The sequence below is a fragment of the Anas acuta genome, chromosome 1, assembly GCF_963932015.1.
Source record: "Anas acuta chromosome 1, bAnaAcu1.1, whole genome shotgun sequence".
In the NCBI taxonomy this organism is placed as follows: domain Eukaryota; kingdom Metazoa; phylum Chordata; class Aves; order Anseriformes; family Anatidae; genus Anas; species Anas acuta.
Genome location: NC_088979.1, coordinates 102,751,958 through 102,773,396, shown reverse-complemented (window position 1 = coordinate 102,773,396; position 21,439 = coordinate 102,751,958). Strand labels below are relative to the sequence as shown.

The following is a 21,439-nucleotide window of genomic DNA, read 5'->3' as shown; positions in this document are numbered from 1 at the left end:
AGACTCCTATGGCAGATCTGCTAGCATATGAGTAGAAAAATCTGAGTGATTCTCATGTTATCAGACATTTCTTGAGGAAGGAACACCATGTCTTATTATTATTTATTTTAAATCCAGAAATAAACACACAAGCATACTCTATTTCATAAGTCCTAAATGCGGGAGGAGGTGGTAGGTCATTCTAATACTGCTGTTTAAGAAGTGAATTTAAAAGATCCCTCTGACAGTAAATAACTGTAGTATACCCTCGTTCCTCAGTGGATCTGTCACTAAATGGAAATACTATGCACACTTAGCATAGCATTATAATAATAATAATATATGTAAGCTTATAAGCAACTATCTGCTCTGGAACCCCGAACTATATTTGTTCCCTTGTCTGCTCAGAGAGTGCTGCCTCTTCTGCTTACTTCTCCAACAGAAGATGGCATTTCCACTGAACCATGAACCTGCTTTGGCATAACAAATGTTCCTGGATGTTTCTCAAAATGTGTCACAAAGTGAACATCCTTTGTCTATTCCAATTATATCACCATCGTTCCCTTCTTCTAGCTGTCATTTGAGTACCTTCTGTTTCAGCCTTTCTTCTAAACATTAAGGCCTTTCTTCCTCAATCATTACATTTGTGTCTGATCATAGAAAAAGTCGCCATGCTGCACAATGAAGAAAGGGGATGTTGCCATTTCCTTAGCCTTTGTTATGTCTTTTACCTATGAGAGTATCTGATCCTGCATTACTAATAGATCAAAGGTCTTCCATTGATTTCAGTCAGCATTTCTAAGTCTAAAAATGCATATAGGCTGAGACCATAAAACTTCCTACTCGTTTTGAATCAGCCAAGAAGAGGTCAATATTTGTTAGAAGAATATTTTCCCCTGGTACTATCAAGAGGGTGCTTGGAGTAATGTAACATTTCTATATAACAATGTAGTTTTATTTACATGTCCTGGAATATTGCAGTCTCATTTACTCTGAATTAATTCAGTTAGCTTTGTTACTAGAACAACTTACTTAATTCAAAGGGCAGGCCTGGCTGCCACAGTGCTGTTCAGGAGGAACAGCTGAGTAACCACAAGGGTGTGACTATTTTACATTACTGGGGGCTCACTTGTACTGCTGACACAGGGCTGGGAATTAGAGAGGAGGTGATCTGGACATCATAAAAATAATTTGCCTATATAGGGGATATGGGAGGCTAATTGCAATTTTGATTTCCTCCCCCTCTATACACATGCTTTTGAACAAAATATTTGAGACAATATGAGAGTATTATCGCATTTTTCACTGTAATGGTTAGTTAGTAGACACTGCTTCAGGGTACTAAGAACAGTCCTTGAAATTCCCTGCTGTGGTGATAACAGTCCTCCTGGCAGCAGGTCTACTGTAGCTTTCAGACTTACAGAACTATATGACGAATAAGTAGTAAAGATCAGGAATAAGTCATACATACATTCTCATAAATCTTCCATATATTCTCATAATCCATATTCCTAATACAAGGAAGTTTAAACAGCATGTAGCATTTTACAGTCACCCAACGTAGCTGAGTCCAGCAGCCTAGAACATACCACCGTCACTGCTGGGAAATCTCGTTTTTCCAGATCCTGAGATTTTACAGGAAGGTGGAACGCTTGTTTTTGTGCAGAGCACAGGCACCACATAGGGCTATCTCACCATCCCCATAGACCAAGACATGGCCTATGCCTCTTTGTTTACTGCAAATGAAGTTTTTTCTGCATCAGCCATGGGGAACTTCTCAAAAAAAATCTGGCAACACAAGCTTCAGAGCATCTGCTTGGACCTCCCAGGCCCCAGGGTCCCTTACTACAGAGAGCATAGATGTTCCTAACCCTCCTCTGCACCTCCAATGCCCTGAGCCCCTCAGGCTACAGGCTCAGGCCCTCTGTTTCATTCTAGTGCACCTTGACACAAGACAGACCTGTAGCAAAACAATGGTAAGGTTTATTTAACCTGGCTTAAAGCCAGAGTTCAGAGGTATGCATTCAAGGGTTGGAAACAAAATGGCTACGGGAAAAACAAAATACAATCTCGCTTGCAGTACTTATTACTCATTAAGGATATTTACCCGAAACATAGCCCTTAGATTGCTGATAGTAATTTCTGTATGTAGACTAGGAGAGGAGACTCTCATGTCCTAGTCTAGGTGATTTCCTTCTGTGACATTTTTGATAGCTTTTCCTAGAGACTTACACTTCAGAGACCCCTTTCCATTCCTCCATCCTCTGCTTTATTTCAGTTTAAGTGCCCTCCTGTAGGCTCACATGACTTATATGCATCCATGAGAACCTTTGAGCTCAATAGCGTCCCATATATCACTTATTACAAACTGTACATGTTATAAGTGCATTTTGTCATTTTCTTCTCAAAACAATTCCAGGCATAAGAAAGGGAGTCTTGATGAGATGAATCTCAAAGCTGATGGCTCCCTACTGCTCCAATTTCCTGTTAGGTTTGGAGATTTCTAGAGAAACCAAGGAGGTAGTAGATATTACATGAACTCAGTTATTTCTGGTTGAAATAGAGCTATCTGCTTTAGACAGCATGTATTTAATAAAAGATCAAGCTTTAAATTACTTGTATTATCTCATTTGTAATTTCTATATTCAGATAGCTTCTCTGTGCAGCTATCAGTATATTATGTCCTTGTTTTTAGAACACCTGAAGTATCTGTTATATTTAATTAAAATAGAAGTAATATGTTAACAGCTCCTCTGTGTGACATATTTTTCTAACATCCTCCTTTAAAGCTAGGGAGTAATGGCACATATTCAATAAAATACCTTTTATTACTCAGTTTTGCATTTTAAACTCTAAAACAATTTAAAATAAAGCAGGAGAAAGTGAAATATCCATAATGTTAAAGGTTTCAGACTCTCTAGAAAATGAGTTATTTCTTGAAGTTGTAGGATTAGGAAAAGGCTCTTTTCACCAAAAGACATACACATCAATACAGCCAACTCTGCATCGCATTTCCTGTACTGTAAAGGTTATGATATGCTAGCTAGAATCAACATAGAGTCAAACTGCAAATTAGATTACAGAGCTGAAAATAATTAAGCAATAACGGCAGAGGAACGGGGTATTTCCTGGGGCTTAATGACCTGCAGGGAGGAGCTGAGGTCTTTAATGCTAAACATCAGGAAGAAGACTGCTACAGTATATTTTTCCTGGCCCTTGCATGTACAAAGGGCAATGCCACTTTGCTGCTACTCCCAGAGAATTAATGCTCACAGTGCTAGTCAATCAGATTTATTTATTTGCCACCAGATCCAGTCTGGGGCACTGCAGGACCCTGGCTATGGCAAAGTAATTGGAGATGAGACAACAGAAAGACAGCTGTCCTGGCCAGTTTCTGTCATGTAGGGGTGGAAGGATTAAATCAGTTGTCTACTGCAAGCTTTCCTGCTATATGGCATAGGTGATTCAAGTCATTTATTCTCCTCTCTGCACTCACCACCCCTTCCTCAGGCACCTCATCTGACCTTTCTCTAAATCCCACGCTCCAGGAAGTGTCTAATTCCCAGTATTTGTCATCACTGGCAGCTCCCTGCTCATCGTCCCACTGTGTAGGGCTCACAGGGTTTCTAGTCCCCTTTGCCTGCTCTCCCCGCCCCCAGCAGGCTCCTGGTGCTCATAACAGTGTTTTGCTCTCTCTTTGGGGTGCAGAGTACCTCCTCTGTGGGGTGCTTGTGTGAGTATATCCCCACTCTATGCTACTCCCTTCCCAGTGCTGCCATCTCAGAGAGGAAGCAGTAAGCCAAAGGGACCCAACTCCTGCCTTGTGTTTGCAGCAGAACTAAATCTGTGTTTTTAGCAGAATGGTATTACAGATGAAGACACAGCTAAGATGCAACTATTATTTTCTCTTCTGATTTTGGTTTTCTTCCTACATTTTTTTATCATTTACAGTCTTAGAATTATTTCTACACAATAAATAGAAAGCAGATAATATATACACTTTTATGCAGTTTTCTTTTTTCTTCCTTTTAACTAAAAAATGTTTATGCCAGCTCCTGTTAATGTCCAGGAAAAAAAAAAATCTATTATGCCAACAAGAAAAAGACTCTGTGCAAATACTATTTTTTATCCCTAATCAAAATAGAGTTATTCTACAGATTTAATGAGCTACAGTCATCTCTTGTGCAACTGACTGTGCTGGAGTCAAGGGAGTCACACTGGGAAAGGATTTGGCCCATTCTGTGGAAAACAGAGCTCAGAGGTCATGGTGACCTGATTTGCAGCAAGAATGTAAATATAAGTGATAGAGTATTTTTATTTTAATCACTGAACTGCAGAATAATAATCTAATTTCTAGACCTGGGTTTTTGTTCAATGGGGCTCAGTAACATAAGCTCAAGTTTTTCTGCATAACAAACGAATAGCAAATTGCACATCAAAACATGGATCATAATCCCTTTTTACCAAATTATTATCGTAAAATCAGTATTATTAAGTACTATTTACACACCTGGATCTACAAAGTGCTTCACAAGCTGGTTGAGCAAACTGTAGAGCAGAAATCTCATTGCCTATTCCTAAAATGCATCCACTTCTGTGACAAAAAAAAAACAGCAGCTGTTAACACTACACAGCTGTACTAGACAAAAGCTTGGGGCATATAATGAAGATGATGACTCTACTTATCCTAAATTGCTAGTGAAGTGTAAGTAGGTAGAAAGCATGGTAATAATCCAAATACTGAGAGTCATACACTGCCATTCTCTTGCTAGAAGCGAGAGATTGTACTTACGAGGACATCAGTCTTATCCAAAACCCCTGCAGATCTTTGCCCATTAATGTCACAGGCAGAGATTAGCTCTGCACTGGTATAAAGAGAAGATCACAGTGGCTAACCTGATAACTGTATCTTATTCTTAGTGCACCTCAACGTTTTCCCAGGAGGGCATCCTACAGCTACCCCCTTAATTTGTGAGTTCTCACAATTCAGTGTTTTCACGGACCACAAAAATGCAGCCTGTGAGGAACAAAAGGTGTTTCCTATCTCTCTGTTAACCACGGACTCTTCCTTTTTTGGTTAGCTGGGATGCTCAACAGAGATCTGCTGATGGAGAAGCCTTTCTATCTTCTCCAAGCCCCCTCCCTCCAAAGGTAAACAAATGGTTCAGAAACAGTGACAGCATAAAGGGAACAATCTGACATCTTTCTTCCCCATGAAATCAGTTATCTTAAAGTAATATGAATAGAGACTATTAAAAATGCCCATGTATGTTAGCATGTGTGTGCTCTAAACACAGAGTGCTTCATCTCATGGCCAGGACTGCAGGCCCTACTTCAGATATTGTTACTGTCACGTCAAGAAAGAGGATTCTCTAGTAATTTAAACACTTTTAGATTATTTTTTTGAAACAATACAAATGAAAAAAATATTTTTCAGCCTCAGTTGTAAGAGCAGCCTGCTGCTGAAGTTTTCATTCAGCATGTGCCATCTGCAGACACAAACTGTATAACACGATATTTTACCCATCTCTCTTCATATTCTGGTTGTCATGAAGTATTTTCAGCGGGCTCACAAGATGTGAAAACACAAAAGCCCAGTAATGCTTCGAACATCACAGGCACAAGCTCCCTAGATGTCTCTGCAACATACAGTATTCCTTTAAGTTCCCTCTTCTCCCCTCCCCAGTGGCTCCGAAGCCTCCAGAGAGAGCCTGTCCTCCTCCATCTCACTGACAGATATCTCCACAGTGGGGGATACCTAGCCATTAAGCAGCCTATTAAAAAAAAAAAAAAAAAAAAAAAAGAATCTGTTTGCCACGCTAGTAAGAAGAAAGGCAAAATTTGCCTAAGAACCATGTGACAGACTAAAACGTCCTTGGGTCTGTCAGGCTGCAGAGAAGAAAGCACCTTACAGCCAAAAAGACAAAAGCAGGGAGGAAAAAGGCCGTGCTGGCAGGTGAGAGCAAAGCTTTTTGCTTCATGACTCCCAGGGATAGGGTGGAAAGACCTGCATTTCTCTATGTTATTTTTTTTTTTTCTCCCCCTCTCTTGTTTATGCACCTCCAGCTGACCTGATTATGTCAATGCCTCCTGAAACTCTTTCTAACAACTTCCTTCCATCGCAGTGACACTTCTGATGATAGCAACATTGAGCTGACCCAGGGAGTGACTGCACATTCCTGCAACTGGCTGCAGCTCCTGTGCCACCATGAACTTTGCAGAAAGGGATTTTGCTACCCTAAAAGGAGAAAATGGCAGTAGGATGGAGGAAAGTGCTACACTGAGCCCATCGCCACCAGGGAGAAAGGGCAGGCTCAGCCTGGTCCTAACTGAGGTCTCACACAGTGCTTTTTGCGTTCTTCATTTTTTTCATTTCTTCCTTAGGGAAGGTTGTTTACTTTAGATCTATCAGTGCTGGAAACAAAACATGAAGTTTCTTATGACATTAAAATTACCCTTCTTCAGGGAACAGGGTACTTGTAAACAAGAACATGTTAAGACATAACATAAACCCATTTTGTTAAGTGTAGTGTGCAACAGCTAATAAAGCAAGTCAAATTTACAGCTGTGACTAGCAAATGTGAGGGGATGATTTTTTTTTTCTTAGGTGGTAATGTGCTTTAAAGGGAGTGTAAATCTGCATTTTTTGGTGGGAAAAGCTGGGTCACGGGCAGAATTCAAACCAGATGAGGACTCCTGCTGTTCTTTCACTGGGTCAGATTCTCAGCTCCTTTTTTTTTTTTTAATTTTTATTTTGTTGACATGCTTACTACAATTTACTTCAAATTCCTTACATAGTGAGAAGTTACAAAACTCACCAATCCTTTAATTTCTTTTAATTTGCTTCTTTTCTGTCTTCCTTCCTTCCATGTATTGTCCACCTTCCAATACATGATGGTGGACAAATATTAACTCATTATAATGATATATTTCTGCAGTATAACAAGAATGTTTTACAAGGAGAAGTGAAGCAAACATTTTTGAGCTAATAACGGCAGTTTTTCAGCACTGTGGAGTCCATGTTTTTTCTGTACTACCTGTGACCACTTATTTTATTATATCTTCACCGTGGACAAACACCACAGTTTTTTACTTTGATTTGACTTTTATGACATATTCAGAAATTAAGCCTTGGGAATGAGTAACAAACATTCAAAATCCCACATGTATTCCTTGAGTATGGTATCCAGCAGTCCTGATGACTCTGTGTCTAGTAAGGTAGGACTTGAGGATGAGATGTTAGAACAATACAAATTCCTGAACTACTTCCAAAATACCAACCTGTACTCCTCATACCAAATAGAAACAAACCCATTAAAATACGAGCAACTTATTAATGACTATGGATACTAAGGGTATGCTACCTACCATATGCAATAGTGTACAAGGGACAGTGAAAAGTCTTCAAGGATTTTTCTTAATAAAATAACTTGTAAGATTTTACTTACACATCTGAGAAAAATATTCTGTTGTCTCAGTAGACAGACTGAAATCATAGAATCATTAAAGTCGAAAAAGACCTCCAAGATCATCTGGTCCAACCATCCCCCTACCACAAGTATCACCCAATAAACCATGTCCCCAATCAGATGTACCACATCTGACCTTTCCTTAAACACCCCCACGGACAGTGATGCCAACACCTCCCTGGGCAACTTGTTCCAGTGCCTGACTACTCTTTCTGAGAAGAAATTTCTCCTAATTTCCCCTGGTGTAACTTGAGGCCATTACATCTTGCCCCATCAATAGTTATCTGTATCAGAGGAACAACATGTTCTCAGATGAATTAAGCTATGTGCTTATACCTTTAAAATAAAATAAAATAAAATAAAATAAAATAAAATAAAATAAAATAAAATAAAATAAAATAAAATAAAATAAAATAAAATAAAATAAAATATGTTTTTATATTGAAGAGACTGTGAAATAAAAGTAAATTTTATAAAAATAAAATAGAAAGCAAACAGGAGATATGTTATGTTCTCTACTATGGCACTATGAGAAGTTCAGCTTTATGGGATGAGCTTGAATTTTATTTTTTCTTTTGATGTGTATGCCACTGTCTGCTTGTGCATTTCACAAACACATTCTTCTCAATGTCTATAGCAATAAATCAGCCTCACAAACCTAAGAAAATAAATAAATTTAAAAAATATTTTTTTCCAGCTCACCTTAAACTATGAAGGCTTTGATGGGAATGCAGTCTTTTTTGCCAATAAAATGCCTGTTCGGCTTACATCTATTTATTGTGTTGTCTTGCCATCCTTCATTATCAAGTCTCAAATTTGATTGCAAATGCTTTTCATCAGACATCACATCTTTATCCCTGTAGACACTCCAACATCATCTCAGCAGAGTCAAAAGAAACAATGAAAAACAGTCACACACATCCATCAACCAACCCAGCATAAGTACTAGTCTCTGCAGACGAATCTTTGCATATTATTAGACTCATGAATAATCCAATAAAACAACATATTGGGGGTATAAATGCACACCTTTAGAGGAGCCTGATTTCAGGCTGTCAAGCATTTGCTTTCTGGATCTCCAGTATGACCCCTTTTTGTTGGCAGGGCTTCATCCTTGCACTTCTTCTTGCAACCACCCCTCCTGTCTGGCACTTTGAACCAGGGTCTTCCCGTGACCATGGTGTGAAGCAGGCAAAATGGCTCATCTGAAAAAAATGTTAAAAGAGCCGCAGGGGAAAGCTTTAACATGATTCAGTCCCACCTACGGATTTGGCTTTTGGCACTCAATGTGTCAGTCAGATACTCACGGCTGCGCTTAGGCCAACCAGCAGCTGCTGCAAGCAACACAGACCCACGTGGTGAAAGGACAGATGTGTGTTCCCTGCCAGTTTTACAACTATTATGTTAAAACTACCATGGTGTGACTGGTTCAAAAGTGCACCCAGCATGGTTAAGTAGACCCGTCAATTCATAGTGGGTGAAACCTTAGCCACATGAAGTCAGCAAAATATTGCCTGTGATGGGCACAGTTTCACCCACTCTCTCCAGCAGTGGGAAGTACCCTGACTAACTGCATGCATTTTGAGCTAGGTCTTTCCATTTAGCCATGGCAAGTAGGGCACACTCAATTTAATGCCCAAGCAGGGACTGTTGTTCACTTATTAATTCCTTCTTTCTTCCACCTTGACAAGAATTAAACTGCTTTGCAAGGTGGAGCAGGTTTTCTCTTTCTCTTCCTTCTGTGCAATACATTTCAGCCTTGGCCATTTGGCTTTGAAGGACTCAAGGGCAGAGTGTGTGGGATGTGACATTTACCAGGATTCCTGTTTTACTCTTTGTTCAGTGCTCAGGGCCAGGTGAGAATTTCCTTTCCAATTTTGACAAACTCTGTCCATCACACACCCACACAGAATGCAGTGAAAAGAAAAACTACCTACATTCACCATGGGAGAAGGATTATGCCATATGGGTTGGGTGCAGGATTGAGAGCAAGGCTTTGACTTTCTAAACCTTGTTCTGATGGTTTCTTCCTGAAGTGCAGGTAAGACATTTAACATTTGTATACAGGAGATAATAATGTGGGGTTTATATTTTATCTTTTTCCATAACAGCCCAATGTTTCCTTATAACTTTATTACTGTGAGGATTAATTGAATTTCCTGAAGATGCCCTATATGAGTGCTAAGTATCTCTATTGCTAGGTTTTTCCTGCTTGCATCTCCATCTCCAATAAAAGCTGAACGTGTTATCTCTGCTCAGGAGGCAAGTCTGCGAAAACAGGTGAGTTTGCTCTGTGCCCTGATGAACAGCAAATGCAGGTGAGCCAAGATGAGGGTCTCACCACAGAGAACAACCAGTATTTATCCAGCAGTGCTGAAATCTAAGGGAAAGCAGAAGTTCCACAGGAACAACGGTGCACAAAGACAGATGAGTTTGTAGAGGTCTGATAGAAGAAGGCACTGCCAGTGTCTAAGCATGTGTCTAATTGCTGTCCCTAATCCGTGCCTAGGGTCAGACTCTGATACATTCATAGAATCATAGAATCATAGAATATCCCGAGTTGGAAGGGACCCATAAGGATCATCAAGTCCAACTCCTGGCACCACACTGGTCTACCCAAAAATTTTAGACCATGTGACTAAGTGAGAGAGAGCACCCTCTCTCACACAAGTAGCTCTATAGTACACAAACACATGCAGGCTCACACTTTCCATCCATCCACACACTGACATGGATACATACTCATGCTGATTTTACACAACTTATGTCCGTGCATGAGCTATGAAATTGCAGAAGGGGCTGATAACAAGGTTTCCTAATGCTTGTTATGATAAACACGCAGCTATCAATTGCCTGTGACTTTGCCAAATTTCTCCTGTCTAGCTCCAGCTGAAATATAGTGCCAACTATATACTTTTTGGAAAACCTTTACAGTGAAGATTTTCAGACTAGTCAGTAATCTGAATCAGGCAAAAAAATGTACTGCTATCTATGCAAAAATAAATAAATAAATAAATAAATAAACTGGGTAGAGATGCTCTTACTAGAGATCTCTACTCTAGTAGAGATGCTCTTACCAGCCCCATATTTTGCAGCAGGAATTTAAGCTTGGCTGGATGATGTGGACCTTTATTTCAAGTGTGCTTTTGCTATCCCCATGAAAAACAGCCCACATTTGTCCCAGTCATGGGTCCCTGAAACATCCTGCCTTGCAGTGGAAAATCTTGAAAATCTTCGAGATTTTAGAGCTAAATAGTTGTAAAAGGAGCAGGAGAAATCCTGCCCAGTCTCCTGTAGATGATGAGCCAAGTCAGCCTAACCATGAGACTTTGCCATGATTTTCACGCTCCCCCTCAAGGTCAGGGCAGGATGAATTGATTCATCCTGAGACAGAGGTGCAGCAGAAGGAAGCTAGCTCTCACAAACATAAAATGACTTGTCTTTACAAATATGGACTGGGGTGGGCTTACAAGGGCCCTGTAGCACTGTTTTGATTTTTGCCCAAGTTGTGTTGGACTTTAGAGCCAAGAAGTGGGGACCAGGAGGAGAAAAAAAAATGGAGTGCAACCCTCCATCGCCTTCAAGGAAATGGTCACTGTTGCCTGCAAAATTTCCCTTCCCAGCCCCAGTGTCCTGCTGGTTCTGTTGTGGGAAGTGACATGACAATGAAGGGGGGCCTCAAGCCCATGGGGCCATATTTTTCAACCCTGGTGTGGTAGGGACTCCACCAAGTCCCAGAGACCTTCCTCTTTCCCCCTCTTCCCCTCTCTGCCTGCTTGCCTCTCACTGTGGTCTGAAGAGTAGGCCATGTCCCCATCGAGGAGGAAAGAAGGAAGACACCTGGCTGGCTAGGGAATCAACAAGACCCATTACTCAGCTGCAGGACTCACAAAAGAAAATGTATATGTATATCTGTTTAAAAAACATAACAATTATGAATTTTCTTAAATGTAACAACTCAGGTGTTCTTTTCTCCACCATGGGTTTTGATTAACAGCAGTGTCTACTGTATAAACAGTAGCCTAAATGCTTTTCTGAGTCAAGACTCAGTAGACACAGGGCAACATTCCTTTCAGATTTATTACAGGTATATTTAATTCAGACTTGCCGTGACAGTTCCACCCATCTGTGGATGCTTACCAGAGTGCTTCTGACCACTGAGTCCAGATGTCCTTCAATATCCCACTACCTACAGGTTTGAATCTCCCCAAAAAACAGTGTAACTCTGAAAACTTCTAAGGGGCATGTGTGATATCCACAGCTGGTGGTAGTGTAAGATTAAAATTAAATAGTGGTTTATTAATCTGTTCACACATAAACCCCTACAGACACACCTCTGGAAGCAAGGCTACAAGGCAGTTCTTTCCCAGCCATGAGACTCTACTGCAAATTTCCCAGGGATGACCACTCCTCCATTCACCACTATAGGCACTGCCCCGTCTGCACATTCCCACACCCGCACAGACATGCTTCTGCAGCTCTGGGTGTTCAGCTCATGGGATCAGACCTGAGCTAGTCTGAAATGTACCCCCATGTGCCTACAGTGTGAATGCCAGGCCCTCCACACTAACCATTTCAGTCTACAGAGCAGCTGGAATTGCATCACATTATCTGATAACACAGCCAATGTTCTTAAGCAGTAGAAAAACAACTATAAACAATGGCTAACCAGGCTAATCTGGTGACTTTCCAAGCATATGTGCATTTTTTTGCCAAAATTTTCGAGACTTGTGTTTTTCAGATTTCTTTTCATTGGGATATGTAAGGCAATCCTGTAAATAACTCATTGATTTCTGTATTTGTTTTAAAAAGGTTTCTTTTCTCTTTCTCTCTCTCTCTTTTTTTTTTTTTTTCAGTGCTCAGCTGGCTTCAATCAAGAGGTTTGAAAAATCTTTCAAATTCAAAACTTTCAAAATGCATGCATCCATCCTTACAGTAACATCTAGCCAGCCTCTAAATAAATAAATAAATCCTGCTAATCTTCTAATAATCCTAACACAGCAATTTAATTCTGTAGCACATCTGCTTCCAAAAAAATGTTTTGCATGTTTTTCTGATTGTGTTTCTACATCTAAACAAAATTGAAACAAATTTTACAGTTCCCATTGAACACTGTTGAGTTCCTCACAGAGCAGATAAATGATTGCTATGACTGGGAACACCATGAAATTCAAAAAGCATTTAGAGAATCAGAAGACATTAACTCACTTGTGTTCTTTCTTTTGTTGTGAGAATGCCACTTATTGAAATTTTGCCCCAGAAGCTTACAGCTTTATCTTAGAGGCAATATTCTCATTCAATGTACTCTGTATATTTTTTAGCTAAGTTATTTTATATCCAACTACATGGATTCTACGTAATTCTGTTTTACACTCCATTAACACTAATGCTGGGAGGTTTAAATGAAGTTCTTACTGCTTCCCACATAGTTCCCCACACTAGTTCACAGTAAATAGTATCCCTGATGAACAGTTAACAGATAATTTTTGTCTTGCTGATACAAGAAGCATAGATTTTTCTTCAATTTATGTAAAGGGTATGAGAAAGTATGATTTATGTGCTCACAATAACTACTCACAATACTACTTGTTTGGTTATTTCCTAGTCAATAAATCCATAATCTCCTGGGCTGCTGAGTATCACTATGTTTAAAGCTTGAGAAAGTAAAGCCCAGTTGAATAAAGAGATAAAATACCCACACTTTGCAAGGAAAATTTTGCTCAGAGGCAACACTAAAATATTGTTGCGTGTCCTAGAGGTAAAGCCTAACTCAGTCTGAATTACAAACCTTACTGCAGTGTCTGACAGATTCATGGCTTCTTCTCCCTTTTGCTTGCCTACTGTACTTGCCAGTTCCTGGAAAATAGTTGTCTGTGTCACTTATTGTATCCAAACAATATCTCCCTTGAGTGTTAACTGCTACACAAATAAAAATATGACATGAAGGACAGAGGATAATTTTGGCCTGCTGGCATTTTTTGTGTCTGTGGGTTAAAGAAAGTTAATAAGAGAGTTTACTGTGTATACCACTTGCACACTAAAAATGTTCCTCAAGAGGTTAAAAGTTCAAAGTTGAGTCAAAGTCTGTACTGCCTCCGCTCTTCCCTTTTAATTATCTGAGGTCAGGAAGTTAATAATACCAGAAATCCCCAGTAGAGACCTCTTGCTCAGTGTATGAACTTTAAACTTGTTCAGTTTTTTTTCAAAGGGTAAAAAGTTCAGTGAAAACACAGTGGATTTTCCCTCTGGTCTCCACCAATTCAACCTCAAGGGTTAAAAGTTTAACTGTAAAAGAGAAACCTTTGTTCTCTGAGCTACATTTAAAGAGTTCACTTATTAGAAGGTAAAGATTTCAAACAGAAGCTAAAGTCCAAAGTTATTCTTTTCCATAATGATGAAAATATCACAATAAAAAAAGTCCTTTGATCTGTTATCACTTCTTTCAGAAGCGACTGTCAAAACTTATTTCTCTCTTTGTTTTGAACTTTGGACGAGTAATAGAGTCACATGGGTCCCTAAGGCCACGTGTATTTGTTAAACAGCAACATGCTGCATTTGTGAATTGTCCTACATTTTTCAGCCAGACAGTATCTTTTTTCCTGCTGAAACATTTACAGTAGATGTTTATCCACCAAGACCTTTTACACAGTTTATTTCACACAAGCTCAGGTTGACCAGTTGTCAATGGTGAAAGTGACAAGTATAGGTGTTTTTATTATCTTCATTCTGTAAGTAAGAAGATCCTCATGCTTTCTCTAAATAATAAGATCCTCATGTTGACCTTTTAGCAACTATGCTGGTGGAAAATATACAAAACAGATGTAATTAATATATATTGTTTTTAATATAACACTGTTCAGGTTTGTGCTGTCAGAGGTCCCTGAGGGGTATTCAATAAGTGTGAAGAGACTGATACTAATCATCAGGGGTCAAAAGAATTCAGAAAAGAAGAAAAGCCAATGGAAATGTTACTTTTGTTTTTAGTATTTGTACCGTGTTAATGGCCAGAATAAGCTTTTATGAAACTCAAATAGGAAATGCCCTTGGCTTGAAAGATAACATGTACATGAATTTGGGACAACTTCAGTCTTGCAAAACAACAGTTTCTTATCTGGACTGTCATTAGGGGATTTCTCATCATATGAGTTTCAGATTACTATGGCATGAGTGGTCTTTTCATTAATGATCAGTTTATTCATATACAAATACTCATATAACAGTTTGGTCCTGCTTCATTTATGAAGAAGATGAAGCTCAGCATTTCACTCTAGCTGTATACACAAGAAAAACCTCCCAATGTGCCTGGAAAGTGTTGCTCTGACCAATAACTGTGGCTGTGATCTTCGATACAAACCTCAGCAAAATCCAGATGAGTTCTAACTTCAGTTTTCTTTAGACCTGACCATCTCACTCTCGGAATATAGCTGAAGAATTTTTTTCCTCCTCCTGCTCTACCCAACCCACATTTTCAATTTCGAGAAATGTGACTTTAAATCTAACACAGCTCTTGAAATTCTTTCACTTGGATGAAACATACACTTTGCCTTTCTTGTAGAATAATGTCTAATGCTGTGTCTATAAGATAACAAGCACCTCACAATCTACCTGTAAATAGTCCCTATTAAGAAACTTGTCCTAAACTACCCCCTTTGGTTTTAGTTCTCCTACAGACTTTGTATGACCTTTTCTTTCAGTTAATCTATCATTCATCAAGTATTTCTACTAGCACCTTTCCGTTATCACTTTGGTCACTCTTTTTTTTTTTTTTTTTTTTTTTTTTTTTACACTGTCAGATAAGGACTAGAGCTAACAACTTTTCTTTAAATATTTTGAGACTTTTTATGTCTCTTTTATTTGATCAGTAATCGACTATGACACATAAGCCATTTCAAGTTCATTTCAGTAGGACAGGTTTGCTATTTTGTCAGAACTACTTTACTAGGTTGAGAGGTCCTGAAGTTCAGCTAATGATGGTGACCTTGTGAAAGGGTGTATTTGGGCCAGTTCAGCCACATTTGTATCAGTCTCTCCAAAGGGGCTGCTGGGGTTTAAGAACAGAAGTATATATAGAAGCCATTTTGTAAATATATATATATATATACATACATATGCCATGCAACTAGCTCCACATGACCTTCTCAGCAAGCTCCATTCAAAACCCAAATTTACAAATTAATAACAGATTCTGTGGGTTACAGGTCATCCAGATGGAGGAAGGGATGACTGAATCTGATTATGAAAACATTTATGAAAGTTGCAATAGGCAGTATACCATAAATTTTTATTGGAAGACGTCTCTTTTGTACATAATTGTCATTTTACTCAACTAATTATAATTAAATTCAATATGGAAAGAAAAGCAGACTGTTCAATACAGCTGACATTAACAATATTTGTGCAAAGCATGACTGTTTCACAAATACAGTCTGTGTTCAACTGATTCCGGGACCAAACTGAATACCTGGCAATCAAACCTCTGTGAATTATCAATTTAAAAGGAGCATACTTTTTCAGCTTCACTGCAACAAGAGCCATTCCAGTTCACTTTTGCTTCTGTCTCCACATATACCCTTTTGCCTTTAACTATAGCTGTTTCATGTCTCAGCTCCACCTTACTACAAGCTAACTCAATCAAGATTTTGCTGTGTCTTAAACTGTAGACTAAAAAAATTCAGCTGATATTTTTCTTGATAGTGAAATAAACTTCATTGGCAAAGTAGTTAACTCATACTGTACTCTCTTGAAGATTTTTTTTTTTTTGGGGGGGGGCGGGGGAGGGTTGGTAGTGCAATTGCAACCACAAAGTTCAGAACCAGCACTTCAGATAGTTTTATAAGTTTTTTACTCATCTCTGCAATCATCTCATTCCCTTCACAAACATGTATCTCATACAAAACCACTTTTGAGTGCAAAATTCAGCTTCTGGCCAGCAGGATAGTAAAACTTTCTAAAATAAGAACTCTGAACTCAAGGACCATCAAGCTGCACTGGGAAGAGAGCAGGATTAGACTTTCCACCTGTCCACTGAGTTGGCAATACATTCGAGTGTCTCTACTCCCCTGTTGTCTCAATCTACTGCCCTGTGTATTAAGATACGATACAGCAGTTTGAAGTAGAACAATCAGCAACAAGCTGTGGTAGCTTATAAGCCACAAAATACACATATCTGCAGCCTCTGCATCAGGGGTGATGACCTCCCACTGAGAAACTGGGAATGGTGGAGAGCTCTGCAATTTCACCAAAATGAGTAACCAGCACTTTTGAGAAGTGCCCTGAAAGACACAGCATACTTGGGGGTAGGAGGAAGCTTGGTTTTGGATATTTTCATTGTTTCTGTGCTTTGTCAAGACTCTACAATTTGTTCCATCTGCAATTCCTCCTTCTAATTCTCTGCTGAGCCATTATGCACTACTTGTGCCCTTCTACTGGAAACTTAACTGACAAAGCCCTGTCCCTTGCCCTGCAGGAATGTACTGCCATGATAAAAACTAGGAAAATTCAAAGTAATTTGAATGTCTTTCCTACAGAGAGAGCTCTTCTGGAAGAGCTGCTCCATATTCTGCATGAGAAGAGAAGAGAGAACAGATTCAATCACCATATATTACAAAAATCACCCACAGATAAAACAAGATCTGATGCTATAGCCCCTAAGCTTAGTCCTAATGGGTCCTTTGAAAAATGAATGTTTTCTCATAATGCAGACACTGCTTATCTAAAATGGAAACAGAAAGAAAAATAGCTGGATGCCAGTTGCCCACAATACATTTCAGATAAAACTTATTAAAAAAAAAATCAGTCACAAGGCAGCAAACAACACACTACAGACAGCTCTAACAAGCACTTTGGGATCTTATTATTATTTTATTGTAGTATTTTCATGGCTATTATTTTAGTAGGCTGGACTCACCTAATGAAAGTATAATGTATCTTGTGAGTGGATGATCAGATCGTCTACCTGACAGCTGTACACAAAGATGATGTGAAAAATTAGAGCCTCCTTTGCACCTGAATCCTTCCACAGGTGATTAATTTGCAACCTTTGTAGCCAAAAACTGCTGACTTTATGGGATTCAGCTAATATTAATTCAATGATTGACTAATTTAAAGGGGAGAAATCCCTTATTCCCATATGATTTCAAACTCTAAGCTTAGAATCAGGTGTGTGGACCACCACTAGGATCATGGTTACGCTTGCCAAAATTACATCTTTTGCAACCAAGAGGAAGGAAAAGAGTAAAAGAAGAATAAAATGAGAGCTTTCAAGTAATCCTTGAAGACCCAGAGCCCTGAAATGCTGAACCTTTTGTCTTTTCAAGAACAGCAACAAAGCTTCTGAAACAAGCTTTGTAAATAAAAACACATGGCACGTCCCTTTTTCCCCACGCAGGGAACACACATGTAAGGAACAACTCGGTCCAGTTTCGAATGTGTCAGACATTGAAACACAGCTGCTTCTAGAGACATAGCTGAGTTAGAAGACCTCAATTAAAACAAAATGATGAGCACAAACAATACAATATGTCTACCTACTCTTGTCAGAACCAGCTGTGAGATAAGTAGTCCTAAAACAATGGAGTCTTTAAAAAACAAAATACACACGAATTAACTTAAGCACACAGCTTTTGCAACTAACTTGTGTGTTAGCCCTCTGTTCCTTTTACAGAAAAAGAACACTGAAGGTCATTAAAGCAATGGGCAAATTTCTCAAAGAAACCCCTCATGAAGACAATTCACTTACATAAATTATTAGGTGATAACTAGTATGAACATTGAAAAGATTTGGGCAGTACCCAGTGGAAGAAAAAAATCTGCTTTGAACTATCCAAAAATATGAGCAAACCATGTAGAAATAATTAATCATATGCAGCCTATTACAATTAAAAGTGTATTCTTAAATAGCTTCTTGATTGAGAACAAATGCCTCATTAATCTGGAACATATCAACTTAGGAACACAAGAAATGTCAAGTAGAGAATGATGACCAATATGATATGGGACTCCACATGCTGCATGTGCTCCATCTCAAAGGCTCACAAAGAACAATCAACACAAAGGTCAGTGGATGTGATGAGTTGGAAAAAATCCACTGACATTTATTAAAAAAAAAAAAAAAAAGGTCATTATTTCATTGTAGAGCATTAAATATTACAGGAGCTCTAAAGTGGTCACGTCATCCCATTTGCTATTTTTTTTCAAATGCACCTTCTATCCTGATATTTGTCTGGGAATGTCTTTACTGTTATTGTTAAAAAAAAAAAAAAAAAGTCACTGTTACAACTGCATACAGTAGTATGTCCACATAATGCTTTCTGAGCAAATGTGAGCTTACTCTGTCCATGATACAAGTGACTTAAGAGGGGCACAGTCACATCAGAACAACTCTAAACCTAATGCCAGACATCTTACCTGGCTGGCTGTTCTGTCCTGGGCTTGGTATCATGTTATTCAGGAGACAAGGAAGTTGCTCAGCACAAGGCAAGTTTCTGGAAAGATCTAGAAAGATCGAAACATATGCTTTAAAATGACTTCACCTTTCAAATTATTTATATAAGTTCACTGCTGATTTTCAAAGGCCAAACTAACATAAAAATATTTTACTGTTACAAAGCCGCAGTTTAAAGAGGAAATTTCAGCAATATTCTTACACTAGAATCTCTGGTGCAATTATAAATAGTTTAAAAGTGTTTTTCCCTGAAGACTTCATTTTGTTGGTGGATTTCATTCAACTACTCAGAACTGTCTATTGTGACACAAAAATTTGTGAGGTCTACATTGCACTACCACCAGCAGGACTCGGCAACAGCTGTATCAGCAAACCTCTTTCAGCTGCAAATTTAGCCTTAGCCAGTTAGGCCACTAGGTCTCCATAGCACTGTTTGAGATGAAGAGGGTTTATATAGCCTCTTTCACCTTTCCTCCCCTCCATAAGGAAAGCCCTAAAGCACTATGTGGCCTGTAACTGCCACCATGCATATGTTATTACCTCTCCATGGCAAGACATCTCCTTTGACAAAAGTGCAGATTTCTTGTCATTAATTAAGTATCTTAAGGGAAAGGGAAGTTTCTGTAAAAACCACAAGCATAGGTGGGAGAAAACTATGTTTTCCTGATAAGTTATTTCTTTGTTCAGAAATAACTCCACTGTACTGACATTATCCCTCTGACTGAACTGCAGCAACAAACCACATGAGTTATTTGGTGAACTGCTTATGGGAGCTGATGGTGATCTTTCTCATATCTTTAATCTTCTGTATGTCCCAGATTGTATTTCCTATTACATAGTGTGAAGTTCAGGAGTGTTGTTGGACTAGGTAAATCTTGCTTCTGTTTCAGTGTTTTAAAAATTGATTTGAATGTTCACTGTAAATATATGCTTACAATCAGGTTTATAATTGGTTGAAAAGGATTAAGTTTGTAGGGAATAAAAAAAAAATTACATGCATGGGAGAACTGTCTTGACTGCACTAACTGTCCAATCAGAGAATAATGGCAATGCAACATAACTTTTTACACATAGCCAACAGGACTTCAAAACAAGTACAAATATAAAAATCTCTCAGAGTGCTTGATTGAAATGAACAATGAAGTAATACTTTGTCAAATAATTCTTAACAACAAATGCAACAAAGAACATTGCAGCTTTCACAGAGCTATTCCATGAATGGACAGAAGCATTACATTTATCAAATAACGTACTAATTGCATGTAAGTCATTTTAATCTCTCTGGATATTGCAGCAGGAAGATTTTTCTTATTAAAATTTAATTTTTCAATGCAAAGTTAAAAATAAAATTGTTTACAATGATATTCTGAAAATAGTACTATAATTGGATCATGCTTTTCATTTTACTGCAGCTCAGCTAGTTGTGCCTCATGCTTTTCTCGCCTATCAGTTCCCTTTGGGAAGAGGCTTGGTTCCCAGCACTCACTCACCATCTCAGAGGTTGATGTGTTTTGACTGTTGATTGAGGAAAAGGGAAGAATTGTCAAGAATACTGCATTCTGAGAATGCTGGGTGCCTGCAAAAAGGTTCTCAGGAACCATTGTGCAGGTAGATACTGCCAGGTGAAATGTAAGACCAAAAGAGGGCTTAGGTAGCTCTTAGTTTATTGCTAATATGTTCACATTCCTAACAGCACAGAAAGCCCCAGTGTCAAGGCAGGTAGCAAGGGAAAAGTGTCAGGTCAGGTCGAGGATCTGCTTAGGGATGTTCCTGCCTCAACTTACACGCTTCTCATTTTGTTAGCAGATTAAATACATCATGCCCACATTATTACACACCAAACAATACAACACTACAATAATTAGAAGCTGGGGTCATTGTGACCTGATGATCACCAGTGGTGGCAGGATGTTCACTCTGTGAACTGAGGATAAACCATACACAACAAGCTATGTCCTTGACTTCTTGTCAACTTTCCAAGTCCTTCCTTTGCACTGTGTGCCACTGTAGAGGATATATCTAACTAAACTGAGTTCAAGTTTTCAAACACAGTGCAGGGAAAGTGAATGAAATTGTGACCTATTCCATATATCTTAATCTATAACATTCCCCTTGGTGTACTGGATCAATCTCCCTTGCATTTCTCTCCTTCCAAACAACCTCCATACATTGTCTTTCCTCTTACAGCAGTGTATGATGCCCAGTGGATAAGTCTATTTTGGCTCTATCAGTTCTTCACCGTGGACTAATCAATTACCTGCCAGATGATTCCACTGACATCTAATAACATTTGTCATTAATTTAAATATGTGGGTATATTTTAAAAACACACTTCATTTTCACAACTTTTTCAAGCCTATAGTAAGTTGTAGTTTAAAATAAGTCCTCAGATAATCTGTTACTTCAATTAAAATTAATCCTTTAAATAAACTGCAGAAAATTAAAGACAAAGGTGAGAATACTGCTGAGGCTGGAGAAATTCTACAAGGAGATGATATGCAAATAAACTAGAGAAAAAAAACTTTCTCATGTATTACTCACACATGTC

The 21,439-nt window shown here is 38.7% G+C and overlaps 1 long non-coding RNA gene across 1 annotated transcript in view; it reads right to left on the bottom strand.

The window, feature by feature from the left end:
* The window catches only part of LOC137860487 (uncharacterized), a 45,899-nt gene extending 26,493 nt beyond the window's left edge, over positions 1-19,406 (bottom strand). The window contains exons 1-2 of the long non-coding RNA XR_011098939.1: positions 19,094-19,406; positions 18,855-18,941 (exon numbers count right to left, since the gene is read on the bottom strand). This is a non-coding gene — a long non-coding RNA (uncharacterized lncRNA). The remainder of the gene's footprint in view (positions 1-18,854; positions 18,942-19,093) is intronic.
* Between the last annotated feature and the right edge of the window lie 2,033 nt (positions 19,407-21,439).